The 26,941-nt window shown below is 43.3% G+C and overlaps 1 protein-coding gene across 4 annotated transcripts in view; it reads left to right on the top strand.

Annotated features, from left to right (window-relative positions):
• Window positions 1–26,941, top strand: part of AKAP13 (A-kinase anchoring protein 13) — a 202,319-nt gene that overhangs the window by 23,713 nt on the left and 151,665 nt on the right. For all 4 annotated transcript variants that reach the window (XM_039557341.1, XM_039557343.1, XM_039557342.1 and 1 more), the window contains exon 3: window positions 24,613–24,709. The gene's annotated coding sequence lies outside the window, so the exon portion shown is untranslated. The remainder of the gene's footprint in view (window positions 1–24,612; window positions 24,710–26,941) is intronic.

Here is a 26,941-nt window from a genome sequence, read left to right as displayed (position 1 = left end):
AAAGAAGTTGTGTGTTGCCAACTTGCACAAGGTCTTTCTTCAAAGTATGAAAAGTTTTTAGGGGGAGGGATCTGTTAGAAAATTATTAGGCCTTGGTGGGTGGCATGAGCAGTGTTGACTGGAGGGGCAATTGTTCTGTGGTTCATGTGCTGTTTATTTTGCAGCCAGTGATGTTTTTATATTGCTGGGGCAGATGGAGGGATTCCCAGCTCCACAAGCATGACCCTGGGGGAGATTAGCTGGTTTTAGGTTTCATCACTTGGATGATGAGGTTAGCCTGAGACAGAGATGCATCCCTGTGTATGGAAATGGTCTTGGCCCGGATCTTGTCTGGCGATGTAAAGCCTGAGAAAGGACCTAGAGGTCAGCTTCAGCTTTTTAAGGAATGTGATGTATGGTCATTCTGTGGCATGTGTGGACTGCTGCTTTTTTATTTCAAAAAGGGTAAAAAATTTACTTGCAAGCGTATGTGGTTTTTTTAATGCTCTAATTAGAGCTACAATTAGCTCTAAAGTAGAACCTACTTTACAGCTACGTAAATATTTATATCTCTGGTACTGAAACACTAATGATAAAGAATCCCAAGTGGTTTTTTCATAGCTACAAAGCAAAGAACATTTCTCTCGTTCTCTGCCTCTTAGCACCTTTCTTCCACTTCACCTGCTTCCCTCCTGCTGAGCTAAGCAACATCCTCAATTTGCACACACTGGGACTTTATTTTTTTGCATCAGTAGCAGTCTTAAGTAATTACTCTGCATTTCTAATACGTGTTAGAGAAGCGAGCTCCTCTGCTTATGTCAGTCAATGGTGTCTAGAAAACTGAAGCTGTAAAACAAGCTAAAATGAATAGAATCTTGTTTCCTCTTTGCTCACATGGGCACTTATTCACTTCCCCATCTGCTTCGACTTTGAAGACTGCTGAGGTTCTTCCTCTGTCTGACCGGCTTGGCATAAGCTAGAGAGGATTGTCTTTCTTCAACAGCCAAGTTTATAGGGCTTCAGCTTGTTCGTAAATAATCCTTAAGAGTTTGAGTGCTTGCCTTTTTCCTTCTTTCCCCTTCAAAACTGAATTGCTGTCATTTGTGTACAAACTGGGGGAATATTTTTTCAGTCTATAGATAGAGGGGAGAATTTGTGCAGTCACTGGGCACGAGAGGTTATAAAGTGTGCTGAGGAGATTTCACTAGCAACCTGTGATTTTAAGTGTTTATCTTGTCCACTTTCAATTTGTGATCCCAGCACAAAAGAGCATCAGCTGTAGAGGAGGGCTTTGCTCTGCCAGTCTTTGTACAAGCACAGTTCCAGAGTACAAAATGCAGGGCTTGGATATGCAGAGGCATCCTTATAGGAACATGTAAATTTTTGGTGTACTTGAGAGAAGGACAAGGTGTTGCTCTGTCTTTGCTTTCACTGTTAAGTACCTGCACCAGGAATTGGTTTGCATGTGTGAATGGTTATTTTAGGGGAGCATTACAACTCACTTCCAGCTTTACTGGGGTTCTACAGACCATCCTCTCTTGATTGAAACTTTCAGGGCTTGTGATCTGCATGTGGTCCTTCTGGCCTCCTGGTAGCAGGAGATAACAACCCTCTGAGGAAAGATAGGCTGTAATTTTGTCCTGCTTTGAACATGTGGGATTCTAAGTATTTCCTATGAGATGTACTCCTAGTATAAACAAACTGTTTTGTTTAGTATAAGCTCTTTATCCTGATAGGATTGGAGACATCTTATAAAGCAATCACTGTAAATTTAAAACTAATATTTGGCATTATTTAAATAAACATAAATCAAGATAGTATACAAACAACACAAGTTCCCAGCCCAGGGACCTGAAAGACCTATTTGTACATAGGCTGTGTACTTTTTGTCCATTTCCCTGTTAAATTTAAGCATTGTGCACCTAATTAATGCCTTTTTAAATTTGTCAGTGATAAAATGGATAACTGTTGCAATGGACACAGATTTAGTGCTACAATTACAGAATAGACGTAAAAGCATGCAGGGTGAGTAGCTGTTAAGGATGGCAGATATTTTTCTGGTCTTCTGGGGCAGCATTTTTGCCCCCCTGGTTGGTTTGATAGAGAGTACTCCAAATTGAAGCATTTAAGCTGGAAAGGGTAAATTACTGGGTAGCGTGTTGTCAAAAGGTCTCGTAGACTGTGGGAGTAGATGAGTTGTTTCAAAAACATAATGCTGGAAAGAAATTTCCATGCCAGGCTGTTAAGTTTCATTGCTGTGTTAATTAGAAAGGAAGAAGCCCCTTATTTTATGAAGTTTTCCAACTCAGTTGAAGCTCTATCACATTAGATGCGACAACTAAATGATCAACTGCTTGTCTGGATGCCAGGAGCCTTGTACTTCCAAATTAATTGTATTTTTATGAGCCAGTGGTAACTTTTTGAAAAATAAAGCTTAGGCCTTGGAAAAAGCAGATGCTGATGAATATGGGAAGAGATGGGGAAAAGAATATAGTGTTCTTGGTAATGAGGTGACCTCTGGTGCTCTAATTTCACTTACCAAGTAGCTATTATTTTTTGTATACAAAATGTAAAATTTTGCCTTTGAGGAACTTCATTTTAGAGCGTGGAGGAGTTCATAGTCCTTCCAAGGCCTGAGTTCAGCTGGTAATTCAAGAGGGAATTCAGTATCTTCATAGACGGAGGGTGTATGCGTTTTTTTAGTTCGTCAGGCTTTTCAAAAATGTACAGATTTCAGATATGTGAGGGACTGGGGGGAAGCCCTTGCCTCTAAGTGGTGGTAAAATTTAAAACTCTTATGGGTATGGCTCTGATCAACATTCATTTCAATGTTCCCATAAAAAGCTTATGACTTGGCAGAGTTTCAAGGACTGAAAAGAAAAAGCTCTGTATACAACATGTTTTATTAATGTTGAAGGAGTAATATTGCTGTATTTGAGTCCGCCACTGCCTAGAATAAGTTCTTTTTGGCTCTTGTACACTTTGGCTTTTCCCTTGAATAAAACAAGGTGTGATTTCACATCTGCTTTTTCCTAGTAGCCTTGTATTAATCAGGACTATACATATTTCCAAGTTTTGGCTAGGTTTCATCCTTTTTCTTTCTTAATTCTCCTGTGTTGCAGAGTAAATTCATGATTCTTGACCCCCAACTGATACCGTAAAGTGTATTTGCATAAACCTTGATGTTAAGCATCACATCCCACTTACTTGCGATGACTTTTTGCCCCCTTTTAAGCTGTATGTAAAGGTGAATTTGAAATTAGGCAGCTGAGAAAGAAGTCGTCTGTTAAAACTTGGCAAATGTGGTTGAACTAATAAAAGCAAATTTAAAAAAAATATACTTTTAAGGGAAATCAGCACTGTAAAACATGAGCTTTAAGATGAAATTGCTGAAGATAATTTGTGCAGCCAAAGTACAAGAGGAGGCAGATAACACAAGTCAAGCACAAAATCACAATTTACAGGCACATACCGGTGTTACTTTGGTAAGATTACCTCTGCGTGGGGCTTGGCTGGCGATCAAGGAATGGCTTAGGGAGCCGGCTGGAGTGGGATCGGATCGCTGGCAGTGTGCGAGGCATCGGGGCACGCTCTGAAACAGGAGTCTGGATTCAAATCCTCAACACCAGCCTCTTTCAGAGAATGCTGCAGTGCCTGGATGTGGGACACAGCCCGGGGTCTGCGAGGCAGGAGGAGTAGGGGTATGTGACTTCTTAAAAGTAGCTTTTACTCCCAAAGTTTTCCGTAGGTTTTGGCTGGAGTAGAGTTAATTCTTTGTGTAGTAGCTAATATGGGGCTGTGTTTTTGATTTGCTCTGGAAACTGTTGATAACTCAGGGATGTTTTCGGTACTGCTGAGCAGAGTTTACACACAGCCAAGGCTTTTTCTGCTTCTCACACCCACTCCACCTGTGAGCAGGATTGGGGTACAAGGAGTTGGGAGGGGACACAGCCGGGACAGCTGACCTCAGATGGTCCAAGGGATATTCCAGAGCATAGGGAGGCATGGTCAGCATGTAGAGCTGGGGGAAGCAGGCAGAGGGGGATGTTCAGAGAGATGGTGTTTGTCTTCCCGCGTCATCATTATATGTGATGGAGCCCTGGGCTCCTGGGGATGGCTGAACACCTGCCTGCCCTTGGAAAGTGGGGAATGAATTGCTTGTATTGCTTTGCTTGACTGTGCAGCTTGTGCTTTACCTATTAACCTGTTTTGTTTTTAAACTCAATCCATGGGTTTTCTCACTTCTTCCCTTCCAGTTCTCTCCCCCATTGCACTGGAGGGGAGTGAGCGAGTGGCTGTGTGGGTCTGAGTTGCTGCCTGGGGTTAAACCATGATAGCTATCATACTGTTAAAAACTGACATAGCTGTATCTCAGTCTTATGCTTCTAATTTGTGACTACTATTGCTTAATTAACAATTATGAAGCACTTGGAGCACTTTAAAAGTGCTGTAGGATTGTAAAATATTGCATTTGCGTGTGCATGCTCTTAAACGTGGAGATTTCCAGCTCCTGCTGCGCGAGTGCTTGGCTGAGTCGCACAGGCTCCTCCTGACCCAGTCCTCTCCTTTTTGCTCACTCATCCCATTTGACCCAAGCCATCAGTCCTTTCCTTGTCCGCCTTCCTGTCACAGATTTGTGAGTCTGTCCCTTGAGATGCAAGCAGTTCTGCTCCACAAGTGTTCAAAATTAGGGTGGAGGGGGCTTGGAGCAACCAGATTTAGTGATACATGTCCCTGCCCATGACTGGGAGGTTGGAGTAGGTGGTCTTTAAAGGTCCCTTCTGACCCAAACCATCCTGTGATCTCTTCCATAGAAGCACCTTTGAAGGTTATCATCACCCCATGGCCTGTTCCAGGAATGCTCTTCCCCACATCCATGAGGTTGTGCTCTGGTTCCTGGCAGCAAACAAAAGCTTTCTTCCTCCCTTTCCTTCCTTGTCTCTCTTGCACAGAGGTCTGGCAGGTGCCCTTTAGGGAAACCATTTGGACTTTGATTTGCTTCCCCAGAGATGAGCTGGGTGAGCCTTAGCTGCTGTTCTCTCCATGGTGGTCGTGGAGATCCCTGGAGCTGAAGAAGAGGCAGCAGCTGGACTTGGACTGAGGTTGCAGATGGATGTGTGTGCATGTGCTCCCTGTGGCAGGGACAGAGTGAGAAGGTGCTTTTCCAGGAGAGTTTGGGGGAAGGTTCATTTGGAGTTGATGTGGCTCTTGTGGCCAGGGGCAGAATCATCCTTTAATGGCAACTGCTGCCTTTGTGAGGCACTTGTGTTGCCTCTAACTGACCCATAAACATTTTGAAACTTTTCTTTGATATTCATCAGTGCTAGAGAGCTGAAACCCACCCATGTGAGCATGATTTGATTTGTTATTTGAAGAAATTCCCACTTCCCAGATCAGAGTAGGCTGGATTTTTCAAGAGTATTTTTCAAGTATGTTATCGGCAGATGCAAACAGCACTGGAGTGTCTAACAAGAGATGCAGAAATACCAACTGCTTCAGCAAGAGATGAAATCTCTTTGTAACCAAACTGAAGCTCCCTGGGACTTGCTGGTGTTACCTGCAGAGCTGGCACCAGCACTAATGGCCGGCATCCTCTGAAAAAGGGAAAGCTCATGTAACTTGGTCTGCTGAGCCAAGGCTTTAATTCAGGCGTGGATAAAGCAAGGAATTTGATCAGGCTCCTACCGTCGGTCACACTTTGAGCTAAGTGAAAAGGAGTAGAGCTGAGTTGTGGAACACAGTGTTTTTCTTGTGAAATCTGAAGTGTTAGGCAGATCCCTGAAAAATAAGCGTGAGTAGTCCCCATCAATTGCCACATACTCAGGTTCAGTTCCTTGCCCTTGTGCAATGAGCTCGCTGCATGGATGATATGGAAGAATTTAGTTTTCCTTTGTCTTGTCCTGTCAGCCAATTCTCTCAGCATCTCTTAATCTTGGATATTTATGGCTTGAAATAAGGCTTGAATAATATGGCTTGTGTGTTGAATTGCACTTAATCCTAAATTAGGTCTATACTCAATCTAGCAAAGGATGAAAAATTGTGTTATGCTGGAACCCTTCTTGAGGGCGGGGGGTTCTGTGGGTTTTCTTAAAATAAAAATGAAGGGAAGGAAGAATAGATGGTTAAGTGGTTTCAGTCACTATTAATGTTTGCCTACTGCAGCAATAACTTGTATTTCATGTCTTTTCCCAGGGATGGGAGAGGAAGAAAGGGAATGAGGAAGTTGGTTGTACAGTTTTAGTTAGACTTGGTTAGCACTTGTTCAACTGATGTATGTGTTGCTTTTATTTATGCTTAGCTGTGTCCAACATTCCTGGGAGTCCTGGAGTTGCAGTCTCTTGGAAGATCTAGACTTCAGTTGCCATTGTCTTTGTGGTGTTCACCGTGCAGCAGGGCCTGGAAAGTTGGCATTTTTTGCAAATTTAAAGTATTCCTCAGTCCTGGCATTGCTGTGAGGTGTCATGAGTGTTGTCACTGATGAAATTTTGTTCTGGATGCCTTTTGCATTTGTTGCTGTGCTCCTTTCCATCCTCTTTCCAGGCAGTCATTACAATCTTTTTTCTTCCTTACTTCATTTTTTCCATAATTTTGTTTAGCAAGGAATGACGTTCTGCAAACGACTCAAACCTGGGGTAATCTAAAAACTTCAGAGCTGACCCTGCTGTGAGTGGAGTTTTAGATGGGGGGATGATTTCAACGAGGAGTTCATCACATGGTCTCGTGTGCTGTGCTCTGGTCCATGAGTTGAGTGTCTGCCATTCACCTTGGCTGGCTGGAGCTGAACCTTGGCTGTTTGTGCCTGTTTAAGAAGTTAATCTTTCTGAAAGGCTGAAAGCTGCTTGGCGTGGTGTGGTTGCCTCAGCTACAGGAACGTAAACCAGTAACACTGGGGAAAACAGAGGGATAAACATTTGCCGCTCTTTATTTGCGTGAGGAATTACGAGAACCTGGGATACATTTAGTGACTTGGAATGATTTTTGAGTGCTGGCTCTGTCATGACCTCTGCACATTTGCATAATGAAACAAAGTACTCAAGCCTTGCAATGCAATAACGAAAATCTGTTAAGATTGTAGTCTCTTTACATCAGCTGACCTTGATCTGACTAACAAACCAATTTGGCTTAATCCTTGTTTTTTAATTAAACATCAGATACTTGAAGGCATAAGTTGCTGGTAGTTAATCAGAGCATTTAAGAAGCCTGACCATTGGTCTCTGTATTGCATAGGTTGAAAAGCTTGTGCACAGATTGATATTTTAAATTAACTGTATAAAGATGAAAGAAAAAGGGATGAACATAAGAACCATAGAGCTCGCTTGTTGGTGTTCCTGTGAATTGATTGCACCTATAGTTTTTTCTAAACTTATGTCCTTATTGCACCATGGAATAGTTGAAGTGTCACTCACTTGGAGGCTCTGGAGTGACATTTATCAATGTGGCCTCCTAAGACAAAGTTGATTTATGATGTAACCTGTCCCCTCTCCAGTGAAATGACGAGGGTGTGTGCTCTGCATCTGCCACTGCTTGCTGTCTCTCCCAGCTTTTTCCCAAGCCCTGGGGAAAAAGATCAACAAGATGCTTGTCATCTCAAGGTTGGAGAGTGTGTTGGGAGGTTACTGGTGTCATTTGGTGATTTTTCTCTTTTAATGTACAGTGTCGGAGCTATTTGAGCAACTTTAAAAATCAGGTCCTGTAGAGTAGATAAGGAAGATATGTCCAAATATGACCCTTGTGCATTGTCCCCTTTTCTTGTGTGATAAATGATGCCACGTGAGAAGTCCTCTTGCAAACATATAGATGAGGGTGTAGGATTTTTAGGCACTAATAGTGATGCAGGATGATGTTTGCAGACTTCTTTGGATAATACTGGAAAAGTTGGCGTTCTTTCCTGACTGCTGTCAGCCTTTATGCTTCTGTGCTGCTGTGACTTTCTAAGATGTATGGTCTGTATGTTACTAAAAACATACAGCAAATAAACTTGTCCAGGCAAGAACATGACCTTGATGCACAATCATTACCTAGAGCCCTAGGCTGGAAAGAACTATTAGTGTTGGAGATGGTTGTAAGGAGTCATCTTCCAAGTCGGTCTCTATATTTAGTCCCTTAAAGGTTTTAGAGATGCTTTTGGACTATAATTTTTTTTTAATTGCAAGGGACATAAATCTTGTTCTTACAAGGTAATGCAAAAAAACCCACCGAAACTTCTTTCAATTCACAGTACATTCCTCATTTTACAAAAGAAAAAAGTGTCTGATAGATGCTGAAGAGTGTACACCTTTTGAAGCTGTGTGGAGATGAATATTCAACCTATGAGCCAGGAGCAAGATGCAGCAGGGATTATATTATGTGAGAGCTTTGTGTGGGAGGAATTTCCTTCCCATGGTTTACATAGTGTAAAAAGAGAAGACCCCTCTTTCCTTGATGGGAGTAGCTCCACTAAAATCAGAGCTGCTATTCACATGGAGGAAGATTTGCAGATTACAGTCTAATTTAGATGTATTTGTTTGTGTAAGGCTGGCTTGGTAATACAGATAATACACGATTTATTATGTCTGTTAAACTTTCAGATTTCCATCCAGTTGAAGAAGAATTTATTGGAATTTACCACTCTGAAAAATGAGCCCGTCATTTCCTGAACAGTAATAAAGAACATTGGCAAAGATTATAATGTCTTTCCACATGCAGCGGTGTTTCTGTGTGGTGTTTGTAGGCTGCCTGGCACAGAGTGCCTGAAAGGGCAGTTTTAGGTACTGTGGTGTTATAATATCTAACCAACCTGAGCACGGCTGGTTGAGCATTGGTGGAGGTTCCTGACTTTGTCCATGACTTGGAATGCACAGGAGCAGCAAAGCCCTGTAATGCAATACAGGAGGGTGGTGGAGTAGGAGTGAATTTTCTGGGAGTTGCCTTTTCATGGGGAAATTGGGAGTTTCTGCTCCCAAAAGAGACCTTGTATCAGACCTATCAGACCCAAAGATCCAACATCAGCCTTCACATCTTTCTCTAGCTAGCAGCACTTTTAGGAGAGTGATAAGTTGGAGAGGGGAGCCCTCTCCATGTGAAGCAAAAGTGAGTGGCCCTCACTGGAGACTGGACAGAGTTGGGTCCTCAAACTGAGCAAAAGTTACAAAACAAACTTAATGACGCCTACGCTTTTTTGAGGTACATTCCTTAAGCTCCTGTGGTTGTCTCTGTGTTGGGTTATACCCATATTTCTTTGCTGTGTTTGAGCAAACTCTTTGAATTCTTTGCATGTGTTGAACACCTTGCTCAATCCTACTGCATGTGACTGTTATCTGAACACCAACAACCTGGATGCTCATCGTTTCCATTTAAGCTGTGATGCATCTGGTGACATTTGTTTGAAGAACTTTCCTCTTGCTGCTTATGTTCCACTCCTTGCTCTCTGAAGGTGCGGGGTGATATTTAGTGGTTTTTTCCTTCTGTCGCTCCAGTTCAGAAAGGGCTGGAAAATTCTCTATCAAAAATCACTTAAGGATTTTCTGTCTGCCTTAGGGAACTTTCATTCCAGTTCTTGTCTCTGCCTTGCATTGTCTTGAAACAACGTTTCCCTAGGAACACAGTGTACCTGGGAGACAAGATATGTGCTTGTTTTGGTGGTTAATCATCATGGGTGCTGATGTGGAGTAAGTTTGTGGGGCCAACAGCAATGATCAAAGCTGGTTTTTAACAGGAGTGATGCTGGGTGCAAGAACTGGGGTGCTGATGGGACCCAGTTGAAATGGGAAGAAACGCAAGCTGCTGGCTTTTCAACTTCCTATTTGGAGGAGTATAGGACATAAAGGATCATTTTTCTAAGGTGGTTATATATTAATGCAGCAGCTGGACTGAGGAGAACCAGCATTTTTGGTAGGTGCATGAACAGCATTGTGCAATTTTGCCTCTGTGCACCTTTAGTGTTCATTTCTGTCATGTTCCATCCACCCAATACAAAACCTCTTCAGAGGATGGAAACGTCAGTGGACTTGCGCTGTTGATCCTGACTGAAGGGTTATTCTTGATGCCTTGTTTTCCCCTTCCATTGCTCTCCTTCAGCCTGGTTTTGTTGAGCTGGCTCAGAGCCGGGCTGCTGCCTGCAGGCAGAAGACATGAAGTAGTGTGGGAACAGCTTCTCGCTGACAGAATCCATGGGCTGGTGATAAAGAGAAGTCCTGAGACATTCTTCTGCAGTCCACAGTCCGCATAGCTCTCACGCTCCCTTGTGCCTCGTGTTTATCATATCCACTCCAAGCAGTCTGGGAAGGGGGTGCCTTTGGATTGCTTTCATTTGAAAAAAAGAAAAAGGTTGAAACATTTGATCAGTCATGAGAGGTGAGAGTAATGAAGACAGTAAATTGTCATTTTGTTAATCAGAGAAATTCGACACATGTTAGACAAAGTGTTGCATTTTAAACTTTACTTGCAGTGCAACAGGCAGATGAGGGATGTTTTACTACAAGGCGGTGGTGCAAAAGAGCTCAGCCTTATGCTTTGGGAATGAGGGGATCCTGGGCTTCTTGGGAGAAATTCTACAAAAAGAATCAATACCACCAAAACAGCAAAACCCCCCACATTACCCTAGACTTGTAGAAAAGCATAGCTCAGAGGCACATGAGGGCACGTGCTGTGTTGGGTGGCTCAGACTCTCTGTGGTCAGTGGCAGTCTTTCCGTTCTGTTTTTATGTCAAGTGGCCTCGGGCAGATGGAGCCCAAGTTACCTGACTAAAGGGACTTCAAAATGACTTACATTTTTTGTCATTTATGTGCATCAGGACTATGCAGTAGAGACACATGCTTACAATAAAAAGAAAACTGAATCTGCATTCTTCTCTTTTGCTTTTTTGTGGGCCTTTTGTTTCATGGCTCACAGGCTCTTGTAGAGGCTTCTGAGCCAAAAATGCAGCTGCATTTTTCTGTCACATGGTGCCTTGCCAGATCCACTAATAGCAACTATTGGGCAAGAGAGAAGAGAATAATACAACCTGCCTTACTGCAAGTGTTTGTGGAACCATACTTGTGGGAAGTTGAAGATGATTTTCATAGTGAGCAAACCTTTTTATGAACTTCCTCCATCTCCTCATCCCTATGCATGTGGGGCTTGTTAACACCCTGGATGCTTGTGGAAATAGCACTGCTAATGAAGGACGTCTCTAAGGTTTTGTGATGGAAGTACCTGTTACCAGTGACTGAACTGTGAGATACTCCTGGAAAAGTCAGATCCAGTAGTAGGGGAGAATTACAGCTGGAAAGTGTTGAGCAATCCTTTTGGCAGATATATTCAACTGAGAAAAGAAAAGCAAAACAGAGACCTGATGGATCCTTGAAGTGGACTTTATTCCCTGTGTTATGCTTCCCAATGAGTTCACCAGCATATTTTGCACATCTTCAGTCCCCAGATTGGTGCTCTTGTCTTTTGTCTTTCTAAGGTTTTAGTTTTACACTATGCCATGAGAAAGATTTGTCCTGTTGAAAGACAATGTGAAGAAGAAATGGAGTAATATTGTGAATCCCTTTAAAATACAGTGATGGGTTGGTAGTGTGGCCTTTCTTCAAAACCTTCTGTAGAAGCCCTGAGATACTCATCATTTGCATCTGATCAGAAGACAGCCTGTAGGCTTTGAGCCACGTGCATTTTTTCCCAATTAAGCAGTTGTGTCCTGTGTTGGATCCTTCCCATAGAGTATGGAAAATAAAAGATGGTTTTAGTCTTCCCCAAATTTGTAACAGCACTTGATATTTAGCCCATGTTTTGCCTTTTATGTAACATATATGCTTTCTTAATGCACACATTTTGAAGTATTTTTCTTTACAAGCTTATGAAACTTCTTTAATCCATTACTGAAGTGCTGCAAACTCACTCTGTGACTGTAAACAGTACATGCTATTGGTGAAGAAAAATTACCATCTTGGAGGCCTTTATTTTAAAGATTGCTTTTTGTTCTACTTTGAAAAGACATTGGCTTGCCAGAGTTTCAGCCCTGCTTCTTTTTCCCCTCTGCAGTTTGTGATCTTTCTTCTTGGGAATAGAAATATCATTCATGTTTTATTGTTCTTTGTACAAGATAGTGGAATGTCAGGTTTGTCCTGCTGCTGCAACCTCTTGTGTTGGAGATGTTGGCCAGAGAATGTCCCCATCACCACGAGGAAGGGGCACATCTGGACCTCCAGCCAAGCAGAGCTGTAGCACTTAATTCCAGCAAGGCTCCTGAAGTAAGAAACCAGATGTGCTTGTATTGGGATTTTTGGGTGACAAACAAGACAGGGATAGGAGGGAATGCCACCTATGATTAGACCATGCTGTTTTCTTTGTCCTGTTGCTCTTGGCATTGGGAGAGAGGAATGGTCTGGGAACAGAGCAGTAGCTGAACAAAACAAGGTGAATCAAGGGGAGAGCAAGAAGCTTAACTTGCAATTTCCTTGTCTTTGTTGGCTTAAGTCTGACCATCCACATTGTTTAATGTTTTGTATTTCATTTCCTCAGTTGCCTAAGGAATGGTTGAGGCTGGCAAGAGATGCTTCAAAACCGTGGTCAGGTGGGGCATGCAGGATTTGAATAAAGAACTTGATTTTTACTTCCATTGGAGACTTATGTTTTATTTTAAAATAGGTCTGAGAAATTACTTGCTAGTTCCAGGCATGCAAAAAAACCTTTTTGTCCTGGTTGGCTCATAGTTTTGTTCTGTACCCTTGATGATGGAAAAAGGAAGGCCAGCCTCAAGAGTTCTTGCACAGAAGGAACTAAATCAGTGTGTCAGTGGTCAGTCTTGCTTGCAGCAGAACTGGATTTGATCTTTTGCTTCATCTCCACGCTGAGCTTTTGTTTCCAACCATAGCACTTTGCTGCTTTCCTCTCCTAGTGCTCTGGCGGTTGAGAGGTGGAATTTGTAAAGGAAAACAGCTGTAGTTCAAGCTGTGGAAAAGTTACTGAAGACAAATCCCTTGGGGTTATTTGGCTTGGTTTTCAACTTTGAATTTCTCCTGTAAGCATTTAGAAATGGGCCTAATCCTGAAGTCATGGGCTTGAGAGGAATGCGAAGGTGAAATTCTTCAGCCTTCAACAGAAGCAGGGCTTCAATCATCCTAACTCATGCTTTTGACCCTCATGTCATCTCAAAAAAGAAAAGAAACAACCTCTCACCCTCAAATAAATAAAATTCAGTAGGTAGATGTTTATCTCCTCTAGAAACACTGGAAAAACTTCGTTTTTTCTCTTTTTCTGTGACTGGCCCCACCTTTGCCATTCCTCCTTAATCACATGCATGCTCCCTAGCCCATGGCCTCTGGAGGTTTGCATGGGAAGATCTCTGTTGCTTAGGAATTAATCGGCTTCTGCTTACTGTCCTTCCTCCACCTGAAGTTCAGGTGATCTCTTCCTCTTTCGTCACTGCCAAGAATTTAGATGTCAGAAAGAGCCTCACCCTGAGGAATTTAGAAGCCAATAAAGAGCCCTTCCCGTAGGTCCCTGGGGAAGTAAGTCCCTGGGGAAAGCCCTGGGTCCCTCAGCTGGCTCCCCTCCAAGCACACAGGGATTTCCTTGGGATGTCCCAACACTCAGGCCTCTTCTCCCACATCAGGGAACCCACTCCAGCAGAAAACTGATGTGTCAGAAGAAACATGGGTGTCGACCTGGCTGACCCTTGGTCCAGCAAGCAGCAGATGTGTGGCTGGTTGCAACTCAGAGCTGAACAAAACCTCTTGGTGGCAACTGTTTGGGGCTGGCATAAAGCAGTTGTTGAAACCTTACTAGAGATGAAGTCCCTCACTGGAGGAGGCTTGGCAACGACCTGCAGAAGAGCACCTCTAAAGTTTAGCTGTGTCTTCCCAGCACTGGTCAGTGTCAGGTTTCCCTGGATGATCCAAGAGCTGCGAGATCTGTTTGCTTTTCAAAAGGCTGTTTGAGATTTTCGCTGAGGCTGTGACTCTTAGTGAAGGAGCATTTTTTCACCTGTGGCACTGACCACTTTTTGGGATCTGATGGGTTGTCTGTGATCTCTAGCAACCTCTAGTGCTAAATGTCTGTGCCGTACACTTGCACCCCTTGTATTTTTGTTTTCTTCATCTTTTTCTTTGTCTAAACCCGTTCTTTGTTTAGATTTCTGGGCAGACATTAAATTCTGCTGTCTTTGTTTTCTGTTGTTTGTAGAAGTGCCAGAACTTACTCATTTATCTAAAGCATATTATTTCTTATTATTTGTGCATAGAACACACAAAAGTTAAATTGGCATCAATGTGTCACTGTTTTCCGTGGCTTAACTCCTTCTAATCCTAAACATGCTGTGGAAAAAGTGCATGTGCCCTTAGTTGTCATTAATGAAGTGTATGTTGGAGCATTTTGTAAATACAGATCAGAAAAACATTGTTTAGGAGCATGTGTCGTGTGGAATAATGTGTGGATTTAAGTCTGCTGCTGTTAAGGGCAGGGCACCTGGAGGGGGGAAAAAAACCCCAAAAGTAAAGTCGTTATCTTGAAAAAGGTAGCTCAAGCATCAACAAATGAAAAGCACAGAGAGTAAAAGCATTTGACACAAGGTAAAGAACAATATTAAATACTGTGGTATAATCTCTGTCTTAAAATGTTCTCCTGCAGAAGAAAATAACACAAATGTTGAGCAAACTGGTGCCCCAAGACCAGACAACTGGATCCGTGGTTTAGACACTGATCGAGGACCGGTCAGTCTGGGCACAGGTATCTGTTTCATGAAGTGATGGTTTACAGAGCACTGCTTTTACTGCTAGGGTTATTCCTCTCTGTTGTCAGGTAGGGGATTTATTCATGCTTTTGGAATGGCAGGTGGATTATTAAAGCTTTTGTGTTGGGACAAACTAGCGAGCATCTGTGCGTGGCTGGGAAAATATCCGCTGGTGCCCTCTGCAAGATGCACTTTGTGCACAGAGGTGATGCTTTCTGAGAGTCTTCTTCTGGGTCAGATGGCAACCAAAATGTGTTACCACAAGCAGGCTGTGATCAGCTCATCAAAGCAGGGAGCAAAAACTTTTCCTGATACTAAAATACATTGATGAGGCTATGCACGCTGTATGGAAAAGACTGTGGCTGCAATTGAAGACACCCTCCCACGTCAGGAAAACCTGTCGGGGGTTTGAATTATTTTTCATGAAGTTTTATTTTTATTTTGTTACCAGCTAACCTATTTGGTGCTCGGCTGGATGATGATCGAGTCCTGAAGAAGGCAGGCGATGTGTGACTGGAAGATTAGCCACAACTGCAGGAATACAGGAAAGAGGAGATAGCAACAGTTTGAGGCTGGGTTTGCAAGAGGTGAATCACCACTTGCATAGGTGTAGATAGGCACTTGATAACCCTGCGTGCACGTGGAAATGCAGGTAGTGCCTTTGCTTGATTGCTGTGTGCGTGTCTGGGTAGTGCCCACAGTCCTGTTGACGCTCGAGTGCTGTTGCACAAGCGGTCGTTTACAGGTGCACTGGGGGAAGGGTGTGGCCCAGCAGTGAGTTGGCTTTAACGTCTTATTTTTCCTTCACTGAGCAAAAAGCTCCTCTGCTGTACCTGCTTGGGGTAGGTGAGGAGGGGGAGGGTGTTCTGTTGGGTGAAAACTGCTGTCATTGCTGTAACTAAAGATCCTTTGCTTCAGGGGATGGTTGGGGAAGAGATGCAGTAAGTCCCTGATGTACTGGCAGGTATGTCAGCAAAGTTGCCCAATAGCCTGGTATATCTGTAGTAGGATTTGGTAAGTGACCATAGCCCTCGTGTAATTTGTTTTTGTTTTTCTCAGGATGCCTAGCAGCTGGCAGTGAAGTCATCACAGTGCTAGTTGGGTGACTGGCTGCAACTCTTGATTAACGGGGAGGAGTATGCTTTGCAGAGAAAATAATGAGTAGGTCTGACTCTGGCCACCTCCAGCCCGTGTGTGAAACACATGTGAGGATGCAGGCACCTTCAGGATTTCATTTTGCTGTGTGAATGCAGAGCCAGTAGCAGGGTCAGTTAATCTCAGGTTGTATTTGATGTCAGGCTTTGAGAGCATTTGCTGTCTTATTTCAGGAATCTTTTTGCTGGTGGCAAAAGCTTGCTTCCTCCCCTGGCATGCACTTGGAGTTACATGCCCTGGACTCTTTGGATACTGGGAAAAATCTGTGCCATGTGCTATTTGATAATGTCCCTTGCTCTTCTGCTTGTAACACACTGCCTTGCTATGATCTGCCTCTTTAAAAAGGAATTTACTGCCCGTGTCTGCATTTGTGAAGGGGGAGAAAAGGGCAGCTGAATGAAAACAGTCTTTTTGTTTAGAGGGAGGGAAAAGAGAAGTTGATCTATATGAAAACAAATCTGGCAACCTGCTGAAGGGTTTGCAGGGTAAAAGATGCTCCATGGTTGCATGCTGGCTGTTTCCAGCCATCTGCTTTGATGTAGTAAATGCAGATCTGTTGCAGCTGTAAGTGGCTTGTAAAAGCACCCTATGCTACCTTCTGCCTTGGCAAAAAAGTGCAGGAATGGTAATACATGGAGGTGAAGTTTCCATTGTGGATTTTAATAGAATTAATAGTGTATTTTACAGGTGACAGAGGAATATGAGTATGACATTCTTCCACTAAGAGCAGTGACATACTAGCAACATTTTAAAGGGTTTCTAGACAAGGCACAGCATCTCTTCTTGAGGCTTTTGTTTGAACAAGCATGTGCAAATATTGATAAGCAGCTTCCCAGCTGATACTATCACTCTTCCTTCCCCATTGCAGTTTTGGTCCTATCAGTTTTCTTTTGAGCCCTTTGATATTGAACATGTGGATTGACCATGGCACTTACCTGCTTTTTGAAATCTAAATAATACTTCTCAGCCCTGATGCTGGTATAGTGCTTTTCATCTGAGCACTTTACAAAAAATAAAGGTGAAATAAGCCTGCTAAGCTGCAATTTGGTATTGTGTTTATTGATATGAAAGGTCAATAGATTCTAAAAGAATATTTCAAACCAGATGATTTCTCCCTTAAGCTGTATAAGTGCTATGGATGGAAATCAATACTATCTGGAAGTGTTTGAGCTTATTTAGTAATAAACCCTGTTCAGAAGTCTTGGGGTAGGAGCATTCTCTTCCATATGAACAGTTCATGCTGAGTGCTCATCAAATACCTAAATTGTCTTATTTGCTGTCAGTTCATGGGTGATATCTCTGTTAAAGCTGTGCTCATAATCTTTTCTTAAACCAGGCTGCAGCTGGGAGTTAACTCACATGGCACAATGCAAAAGTCACTCCAGTTGTCAACTGAACAGGTTTCACTGGAGTTATGTCATCTCTGTGCGATGGGGTGTTAATGCTGGGAGGAGCAAGCACTACTTGTGAGATACAAGTGGTTGCTAGAACAGGCTTCAGATAAATCTCTTTGAGTGTGAGTTTGGGAAAAGGGCTGACTTTGCTTGGGGCATCTCTTCTCCTGGATGTGGATGATTACTGCTCAGAAACTTAGCCTCACCTTCGTCCTTGAGCTTCTGGGGCAAAAGGAGGCAGGAAGGCTGTGTTTGAGTGGATCTCATGTGCTTGGAGTCAGATGATGGCTCTGGGAAAATGTGATGTGCGCTATGCAAGTCTGCAGCCTAAATGCTGAATTGTTCGAGCTGTTGTGTAACCCACCCATAATCTGAGTGCTGCGTTGCAGGTTTTTGTTGCATCATTAAACCTTCTCTTTCATTACTGGTTTAGGACCATTATACAGATCTCCTAATTCGTATAATTAAGTGCTGGGCAGCTCCAGTGGCATGTTGATTCGAGCAGTGAAGTGACTTAATGTCACGGTTGCGTGGCGGGTGTTAGGCAGAGCCAGGCAGCAGCGGGTGGGGATGGAGACAGCTTTTGAAGAAAGGGGGAACCATCGCTGCTTTGTGGGTGGAGAGGTGATACCAGCCAGATTACAGACTGTACTGGCAGCTACCTCTAAAGCCTTGGGCAAGTTGTGTCATTTTCTGTCTCTTTGTGTCCCCTCCCAGCATTTCTCGGTTTAATATGGGGGCAGAGGGATTCTTGCTGCATCCGTGGTGCTCAGCACAGAGGGACCTTGGGCTTGGCAGGAGCTGCAGTGGGAGACAAGAATATAGATTTGCTCTTTGTCTTTTATACCAAGATACCTCCTTAACATGGAGGAGAAAGCTTTGTATCAATTAATGTGTCAGTGCACGTTACATGCTGGTGTTTGGTTTCAACATGTACACGTTCCCTTCTTTGTCACAAGACTTCTAGGTACAGTAAAAATTTATTTATTTATTTTATTGATTGTTTTTGTAAACTCTGTGGAAATGAAGAAGAAAATCAATTTTGTACATGGGGAAAGTCAGATTAAACAAGTGAATTGTTCAGGCTTCATAGCTGGAGCAGGAATGCTTTGAACTAATGGTGAGTTTGATTTCCTTCTGTGGTGATGGAGTTCAATTACCTTATTTAGCTCAATTTTAGATATGGGAACTGAGAAACAGGCCACATTGACTGGGACAGTTTTGAACAATGGAAGCATGTGGATTGTTTCATAACCTTGATGTCATGGCCTTGCTTTGAGCAGGGTGATAGACTAGACGACCCTTCAAAGTACCTGAATTTTTCACGTGAATCTTGTTTCAAATCACTCTGCCTTCTCTCAGGGTCCATATACTGTTCTTGGGGCGCCATGTCACCTCCCCAGGAAATGTCTAGCATGTCCTGTCACAACCTGTACCCAGTATTTCTAAGAAAATAGGCCCGTTCTGTTAAGTGGGAAACTGTGGCTAAGTGGCATTTTCCTGTGCCTTTGAGGCATTGTGTTGGTAGCTCTTGATGATGGCCCTGCTGAAGTAGTCCTTCACTGTGCTTCCTCTGTTTCCTGGTCTTCTGGAGGGGTTTTTTTTGAGCTTTGCTCCATTCTAGCAAAAAGGCACAACTCACTGAGACTGTCACCTGAATGTCATGGTAGAGGAGAAGCGAAGGAGAAGAACCTGTTGCAGAATTAAAAGAGTTTTTTAAAGAAGAGTGTTTTAGAAGTGTCTGAGGACTTCAGATGTTACTGCAGCTTGCTGCTGTTTGCTTTGTTTTTTAGCTAATCACTCTGATACAGGTTCCCAGTAAGAAGGAGAGTGGTGGTCTTGCCATGGTGGTTTGGTGAAGTGCTAATCCCTTGCACAGATTTTTAAACTGTCCACAAGTTAAGTTTTAATATCTCTCACAGACAGTCGGCTGTGATGGTCTTGTGGAAACAGTTTGAAGTCCTTATCTCAATCCTGATGTGGTTTAACAAGGCTGTCTGAAAAGAAGCAGTTTCTGTTTAGGATGAACGTGGTGACAGGCTGCAGTTTAAAGAAGATCAAATTTCTGGACCAAGTCCTGCTTTTATTAGTAAAAACTAATGGGTAACAAAAATATTATTATTCTTTCCAGTTTTTCTTTTCTTCAGTTTTGAAGGCTGAGACCTTGTATACCTTTGAAGAGCACTTGTGCAGGACCATGCTCTCAGAGGTGAGGGCTTTTTCACTGCTTGCAGAGTCCCCATGGCACCTCCTGGAGAAACAGGTTGCTGTGTGTTATTGCCCAAGAGGTGTTTATGACCCCAGGTTGCTGTCAAAAGGCAAGGGAGAGAACCATAAAGCATCACTGGTCTCTCTGTTCTGCTGCTTTGTTGTGATTGCTGGTAGAATTAAAAAACTCCAAACTTCTTTCAGTTCTGTGCAGATCTCCAAGTTCTAGAGAGAAAAATTGTGTCTGTCCAGGGCTAGAGTGAGCAGGGAAGTGCTCTTGGTTTGTTGCTGCCTTGCTTCCCTTTTACTCCAACATGGTACTATTTCTGTTTACAAGTTCAAGGCGACGCTGTCAAAAGAGTTTGGGTTTCAAAAGTTAACTTTGTGTATATGAAAGAATTTTTGTCTCCCACCTCTTAGTAATCAGGATTGATGGGACTGCAGTTAACATCTTAATATTATTGCTTGCTCTGCAGTGTGTACAGACATGTGAAATATGGATATGTTTTACTTTCTATTGTTTTAAAATTCTTGGCTTTTCTTCATCCAGTATGCCAAGTCAGATGCTGCTTTCTAAACAAAACCCATCATTTACTTTCAGTGGAATGTTGTGTGTGTGTCAAAATGTGATGAGCTGCAATCTACCCTCCACTCTTTATAGTACAAATGTAGCTTGATGCAATGGCTAGAGGATCATGCTGCACTTACACTTGTCCAAAGCAATGCAGATTTCAGGCAAATAATACTTTAATCTTCCATGTATATAGGATCATAGAATTGTATAGCTTGGAAAAGACCTTTAAGGTCATCAAGTCCCACCATTAGCCAGCTCTGCCAAGACCACCACTGAACCATGTCCCTAAGTGCCACTTCTACACATCTTTTAAATGTCTCCAGGAATGGTGACTCCACCAATTCCTTGGGCAGATGTTCCAGTGCTTGACCACCCTTCGGTGAAGACATTTTTCCTCACATGCAGTCTAAGCCTCCCCTGGCACAACTTGAAGCAGTTTCCTCTTGTCCTGTCAGCTGTTACATTGGAGAAGAGGCTGATCCCCACCTGGCCCATTGATCCAGCCTTTCCTGATCCCTCTGCTGAGCCTTCCTCCAGCAGATCAGTACTTGGTGTCATTTGCAAACTGACTGAGAGTGCCCTTGATCCCCTCGTCCAGTTAAAGGTGTTAAACAGGACTGGCCCCAGTACTGAGCCCTGGGCAACACCAGGTGGGACTGGCTGCCGACTGGATTTCTCCATTCACCGCCACGCTCTGGACCCAGCAATCCAGACAGTTTTTAACCCAGTGAGCAGCAGAATCATACACCCATCCAAGCCATGAGCAGCCAGTTTCCCCAGGAGAATGCTGTGAAACAAGGTGTCAAAGGCTTTCCTAAAGTCTCGGCAGACAACATCTGTGCCCTTTCCTTCATCTGCTAAACGGGTCACCTTGTCATAGAAGGAGATCAGGTTAGTCAAGCAGGACCTGCCTTTCCTAAGCCCAGGCTGGCTGGGTGTGATCCTCTGGTTGTCCAAGGAGTGTGTCCAGATTCCCTTCTCTAAGGAATTAGGAAACAGTTCTGACCATGGGCCAAACTTCTGGAAAGGTCTTGTGAGCCAGTCTCTCCTGGGAGATGCGATGGAAGCAGGAAAAGGATGTCCTGTAACGAGAGTATCATGGTATATGAGTATAGGCTGTGTATTCAGAGCAAAAGATGACAGCAGCATGCAGTTGTACACCCAGCAATTTGGGAGATGAGGAGGAGAAGCAAGGTTTCCCTTGACAGCATTTGATATGAAATTGTGAGGAGGTTTTATAGCAGGCAACAGATAAAGCTCAGAAAAAACCCAGAGATTTGTTTGGGTGCTGGAGACTGGCTGTACTTGGGTGTCTTGTCTATGAAAAGGTTCCAGCTGTATCAAATAATCCCAAATAATTAGCCATCCATCTCCCAGACCATTAGTGCCCTCATCTTGATGCTGCTTTTTGAATTTGTTGAAAGCTTTGAGATGGCAATTACAACCAGATGGTGAGAGAACTTGTTGGACGTGTCAAAGCGCTCAGATGGCAGAGCAACAAAACATGAAATGCTTCTCAGAAAAATAAAATAGGTTTGGGTTCAGGGAAAAAAGGAAAAATTTGAGGAGTGGTTTCCTCTGTGCCGGGCACTGGGGAGTGTTTGGGAAGGGTGGGAGTTTGCTGGGGAGGAATCAGCAAGATAACTGGAAACTCTGAGGTCCACATGTTGGGGCTCTACCAAGCACGTTTAAGAGTCCCAACTGATTCATCCCAAATAGATTTTCAACACAGAATAATTTCATTTTTGCCTGTGTTATTCACTGCCATTCATTTAATTTAGAAATGTAACGAGAGTACCTTTTGATGTTTTACTCCTCTGCCTCTAGAGGATGTATCAGATGCAGATCACCTCTAAGCCATTGGGCTTTTTTGGAAAAAGGACTCATCTCTTACAGCAATTGCTTATATAATCCACAGGGCCAGTTAGGTTGTCTTCTTAAAATTGTAAATAGCTGTAACACTGTCCTTAATTTTTGTTTTCCTCTCTCTTCATTAAGAGTGTTTCAGTAATTCTTCAGTGGCCTGGGTAATTTCTGCTTTAGCTCTCTCAGTGTGGAGATAGCAAGACCATGAACAGTCTGCTATAAAACAATCCCATCCTAGCAAAAGAGATGGGGTTTCCCCCCTGTTTTTATTAAACCCAAGCAAGACAGGCTGTGTAAAGGCAAGTGTCAAAAGGACTCTTCTTTACATTCTAATGTGATATCATGACTATGGGCCCTTTTAGGAAGAAATTATCCAGAGGTTGTTTGAAATACTGGCAGAGCAGTGTAGAAACCAAGTTGCTTTTTATAAAGCTGTTGTATGTTATTATCTTCTTGTGATAATACTGGGTAGTTTTTTATTTGTAAAGCAGTGTGAGCTCACCCATGAAACATGATTTTTAAACCCATCTTTCTAAGAGTCAGAAAACAGGAGCTATGTCAGTGTTCATCTACACTTGGGAATGATTTCTCAGTAAAGGAGGAGGAGGAGAAATCCCCATGGGGAAATCCTTCTGAAATGGGTGTGCTTAGGCATGCGGGAGTTGTCCTGTAACAGTTTCATGGCAAGCAGGAATCAGGTCTTTGGGGTATTAGTACTTCAATGTGGACGACCTTACTCATTGTGCAGGCTCCTTACATACAGAATTAAAGCATATCTCCAGGACTTTTTAATGTTACTTGCCTCTTCGTCTAGCAATCTAAAAATTCCCACAGAATAAAACCAGACAAAAAACTGTGAGGAAGAATTTTATGATCCATGTTAGTTTTTCATTGCTAGGCCAGTTTATTTTCTCCAGTTGCTAATACTTTCCAGGTCCTGAGCATCCAAGTGAGCTTTCCATACACACACCCTCATTCCTTAGTGGATATGAGGAAAAACCTGCAGTGATTCACAGCATACTCTCTATCTACCCTAGCAGTGTTAGCCATACCTACAGTCCTTGTTGGTTCAAAGGGATAGCAGCAAACCCTGCTTTCTCTGCCAAAATATACAAATAAGGTATTAAAAGCCAAGTTACCAGTGTCTTATAAATGAATGAAACTGTATTGTTGTTGTATGTGCCTTGGAAAGAGCTGTTCCTTGGAGATCAACACAGGATGGCAAATAGCTAATCATTGCTTTATCAAACAGTAACCATCTTGTAAATTGAGGTCCTGAAAGTAATGCTACAAAAATGCCAGAGGAAAGTTCCAGTCTGCTTGTTTGTGACTGCGAGGGTGGTTTTTACTGGTTAATGAATCCAGAGAGTGTTTGTGTGCTCTTAACTGGGGTTTAAGACTTCAGGTAATTCCACTTTCAGCTCCAGCAGTTTGGCATAAGAGTGTAATTCAGAAATGTGTGACATGGCAATGAAGGAATTCATACACAATCCTGATACTTTAAGAGGAATAAGAGGATGAAATTTTTTCTGTTTTTCCAGTTTGGTCTAAGTATATATATTTGTAGTAAAACACAGTACCTTGTAGTACCATGCAAATACTCTGCCCATTTCTCATCAGAATGGATAAAAGAGACTTTTAGCTGTTAATCTTAAGAAAAAACATTGTGTAAAATTGACATTGAGATGTTCAGGTGATGCTGTTCTTGTGTAGATGGAGTGAGATTTGTTGTGCAGTGCCTCACCTTCCAGTGCAGTACGTTCTCCAGCTAATTCACACAGTACAATTGTTTTCCCAGCTGGTAACTCGTTTTGCCATTGTTACTTCTGTGCTTGTAATTGCACTTTGAGGTCTGCAGGTTGGCTCAGGCTATGAGATTCCCAGATTATGGATGTTTTCCCAACAGGGAGAGTGCAGGGGCAGAGTCTCTCTCTGGTAGAACAAGCGGAGGCAGTTGGTTGTCGCACTTGTGTTCGGTGGTGTGTGTGTGTAGCCACAACCTTTCCTGGTGTGGTAACCAAATGATGGCCTGAGATACCTTGATAACTTTGATTTAGCTAATAAAATCTCCCACACAGCATTTAATAAACTATAGCCCAACCTTGGCTTTTTCACCTTTCAACATTTGATTCACTTTAGCTCCTCTTTCCAGGTGTGCTTTGGAGACTATCCCTATAGATGAATCTGCTGAGCAGATTTTGCCCCAGAGCAGGAAGTCAGCCTGTGGAAAAGTGCAGGCAATGCAGAAGGGTTTGGCAGAGACATCTTGGTAGATTTGGGCTTCGTCTGCTGGTCACCATCTGCCATCATCTACCTTTGTTCCTGTTAAAACACCTTGGTGGGAGGGAGTCCACAAAGAGTTCAGTGAAGTCTCTCTGAGAGGGGCTGTGTTGATGGATGCAAAGGACTTAAGGCCAGCTTAGTTGTTTGGAATATGGTGCTGGACAGCAGATCAGCTTTGGGGATAAACCAAATAGCAGGACAGCAGTAAATACAACTCAGCAGCGCAGTTATTCTTAGGTGGTGCCAGATGCCCCTGTGTGTCTATAAATAGCCCTGTCCATAATGTGGCCATCGTCCTGTGTGTGCTCCTGGAACCACACGGGACTGCTGCGGGAAGCAAGGGAGAGGATGGTTTCCATCCCCCTTGGTGAAGGTGTAGCAGTGCCAGTTTGGGTGTTAGGACTGCTCTCAGCCATGCTGACCCTTGCACCTGGTGACTCCTTCTTCTTCTTCCTTCTTCCAGGAGCTGAGTGTCGTGACCTGCCCTACTACTCCCTGCTTGGTGTGGGAACGACCTGAAGAACATCTTGGAGCCACCTCTACTGCTTCATGCAGTTAAAGTAAGGTTAAATGTTTTGGTAGCTCTTTCAGGTATACATGAAGGTTGAGGTGAGGGGTTTTGGAGAACGGGTTTGCCCATTGTCATGCTGATTGTCAGCCTTAGCCTTGACAGGAGGAGGGGATGCTGATAGCAAAGCAAATACAGTGATATAAACAAATTCAACAAGTTATTTTGCCATAAAATACAGTCTCTTTGTGGTGGAAGTAGAAAAGGGGTATGTGGTGTTGCCTCCTGTATCAACCACATGCCATGGTATAAAATAGCACTTAACACTTAAAACATCAGCTGTTTTCCCCTAATATTTTAAGATACAGCTTTCATGTCCCTGGGGCAGGCATATGGTTACAGCCCCAGGATTTCCACAGGAGCTGGCTGGGATCAGAGCTGAGGTGCCTCCCGGTCACCACAACGGCTGTCGGTCTGTCTGCCCCGGAGCAGTCATGTTGCTGAGGCTTCTGGGTTTGTTTTTCAGCTAACACCAGTTTCTTGGTGTGGTGAACCAGATCACAGGATGGATCTGACCTAAAAGCGAGTACATGGTTATTGCAATACTGACAGGAGCTGTTTTGACTCACGGAGTTACACCCTTTCTCTCCAAAAAGGCTCGAGTGTGTAAAAACTGTTAGCCTGAAGCAAAGAAACTGCCAGAGTCTTGCCTGGAAATGGGTGCTTGCCATGTGTGAGCTCTGTCAAGGGAGGGAGGGAGGGAGGGAAACCACGGCAAGCTGCCTCTTTTCTCTTCCCACTGTCCCTAACCTGTTTACCTTCTGCAGTGCCTCATATTTTCCATGGTTTTGCCTACAAGACCAGGACTTTAACAAGACTGAGTCCAAATCATTTGGTGTTACTGAGCTGTGGCAACAGCTGGGTGGATTAATCATAAACTGTTGTTACTTGTAGAGAGACAAGTATGTTATTGTAATTTATTTGGGTTTTCCTTTTTTCAGTGTAGTTGAGTAGGGGAATTATACCTATTTTCAGACCTTGAGAAAGAAATGAAGTCCTTGGCAAGATTATGAATGGAACCTGCTTTATCAGGAATGAGTAAGCGGCTTGCTGAGAGCTGGCCTCCAAGTTCATCATATTTAAAGGAGGAATGCACGACACCAGCTGCACAGATGCAGTATGTGGCTTGATTTGTCATAGTGTTTCTTAACTTTCTGCTAATTTTGGGAGCATGGTGAGTTGCAGCAAGCAGTGCTCACTGCTGAGGAACATGCCAGACCCTTTCTGGGGTGACCAAGGGGGATGACTTTTTGCACACAGCCACAGCACCAAAATTTCTGGGGCGGTCTAGCACAGGCAGCAAGAGCTTCTCACCTGAAGACCTGCCTGGGAACCAGCCTCTGCCTCACATCTGATTTCTGGGTGTGCCTCCTCTGAAGGATCTGGAAAAAAAAAAAAGGGCTAATTTGGAGTTCAGGAGCAGCATTCTCATACCCTTTCCTTTTTCTGCCTGCTGGTCTAGTATTTCCATAATTGTGCTTATAGTGGCAACCATTTCATTCATAAAGTGGTTACTACTTAATGAACTTCATGTTAATGAGCTCTGTAACATTTAAAATAGCTGCATAACTTGAAAAAAAGAAAAAAGCCATCAGCAATGAAGGGACGGATTTCCACTCCCCGAGCTTAATCCTGTGTTATAACATAATTGTGGAGAGTTGCCTGGCTGGGAACAGCTGCACAGCGTGGGCTCTCGCTTCTGCAGAGCTCCTTGTCCCCGAGCTGGGGTAATAAATGATTTACTGGGGAGGCTGGGACCTGTGAGCACTTAACCCATTCTATTCCTGAGGGACCAGCCTGAAAGGCCACTTTGTAAAGGCAGTGGAAAGAAACAATTTCGGGCGTCTGCAAAATGTGGGGTTTTGCGTATGAGCGAGCTGCAGAAAGGCTCAGGTGCAAAAGGTGCGGTAGTGGAACTGAGCACAAACCGTGCTTACTTGGATTTTCACTATTTGATGCTTTAATTTATTTAAAAATGGGGCTTGAATACATGTTCTCTCTTTTCTGGGCTAGGGATGTAATACTTTCTGTTGCTTGGGGTTTTACTTCCTCTGGGATATTCCCTGGATGCAGTGCAAATACAGTGTCCTGGGAACAGAGCTCTTGTTTTTCTCGCTGGGAATACCATACCAAGTGACTCCATCGTTGCAATTGCTGCGTGAATGATGTACATTTTTTGAGCCTGTTGTGCCTCAGAAAGGATGTTTCAGCAAAATGAGCATGT

Source organism: Corvus cornix, chromosome 10 (genome assembly GCF_000738735.6).
Source record: "Corvus cornix cornix isolate S_Up_H32 chromosome 10, ASM73873v5, whole genome shotgun sequence".
NCBI lineage: Eukaryota > Metazoa > Chordata > Aves > Passeriformes > Corvidae > Corvus > Corvus cornix.
The sequence above is the reverse complement of the archived record's forward strand: the minus strand, read 5'-3'. Positions and strand labels throughout refer to the sequence as shown.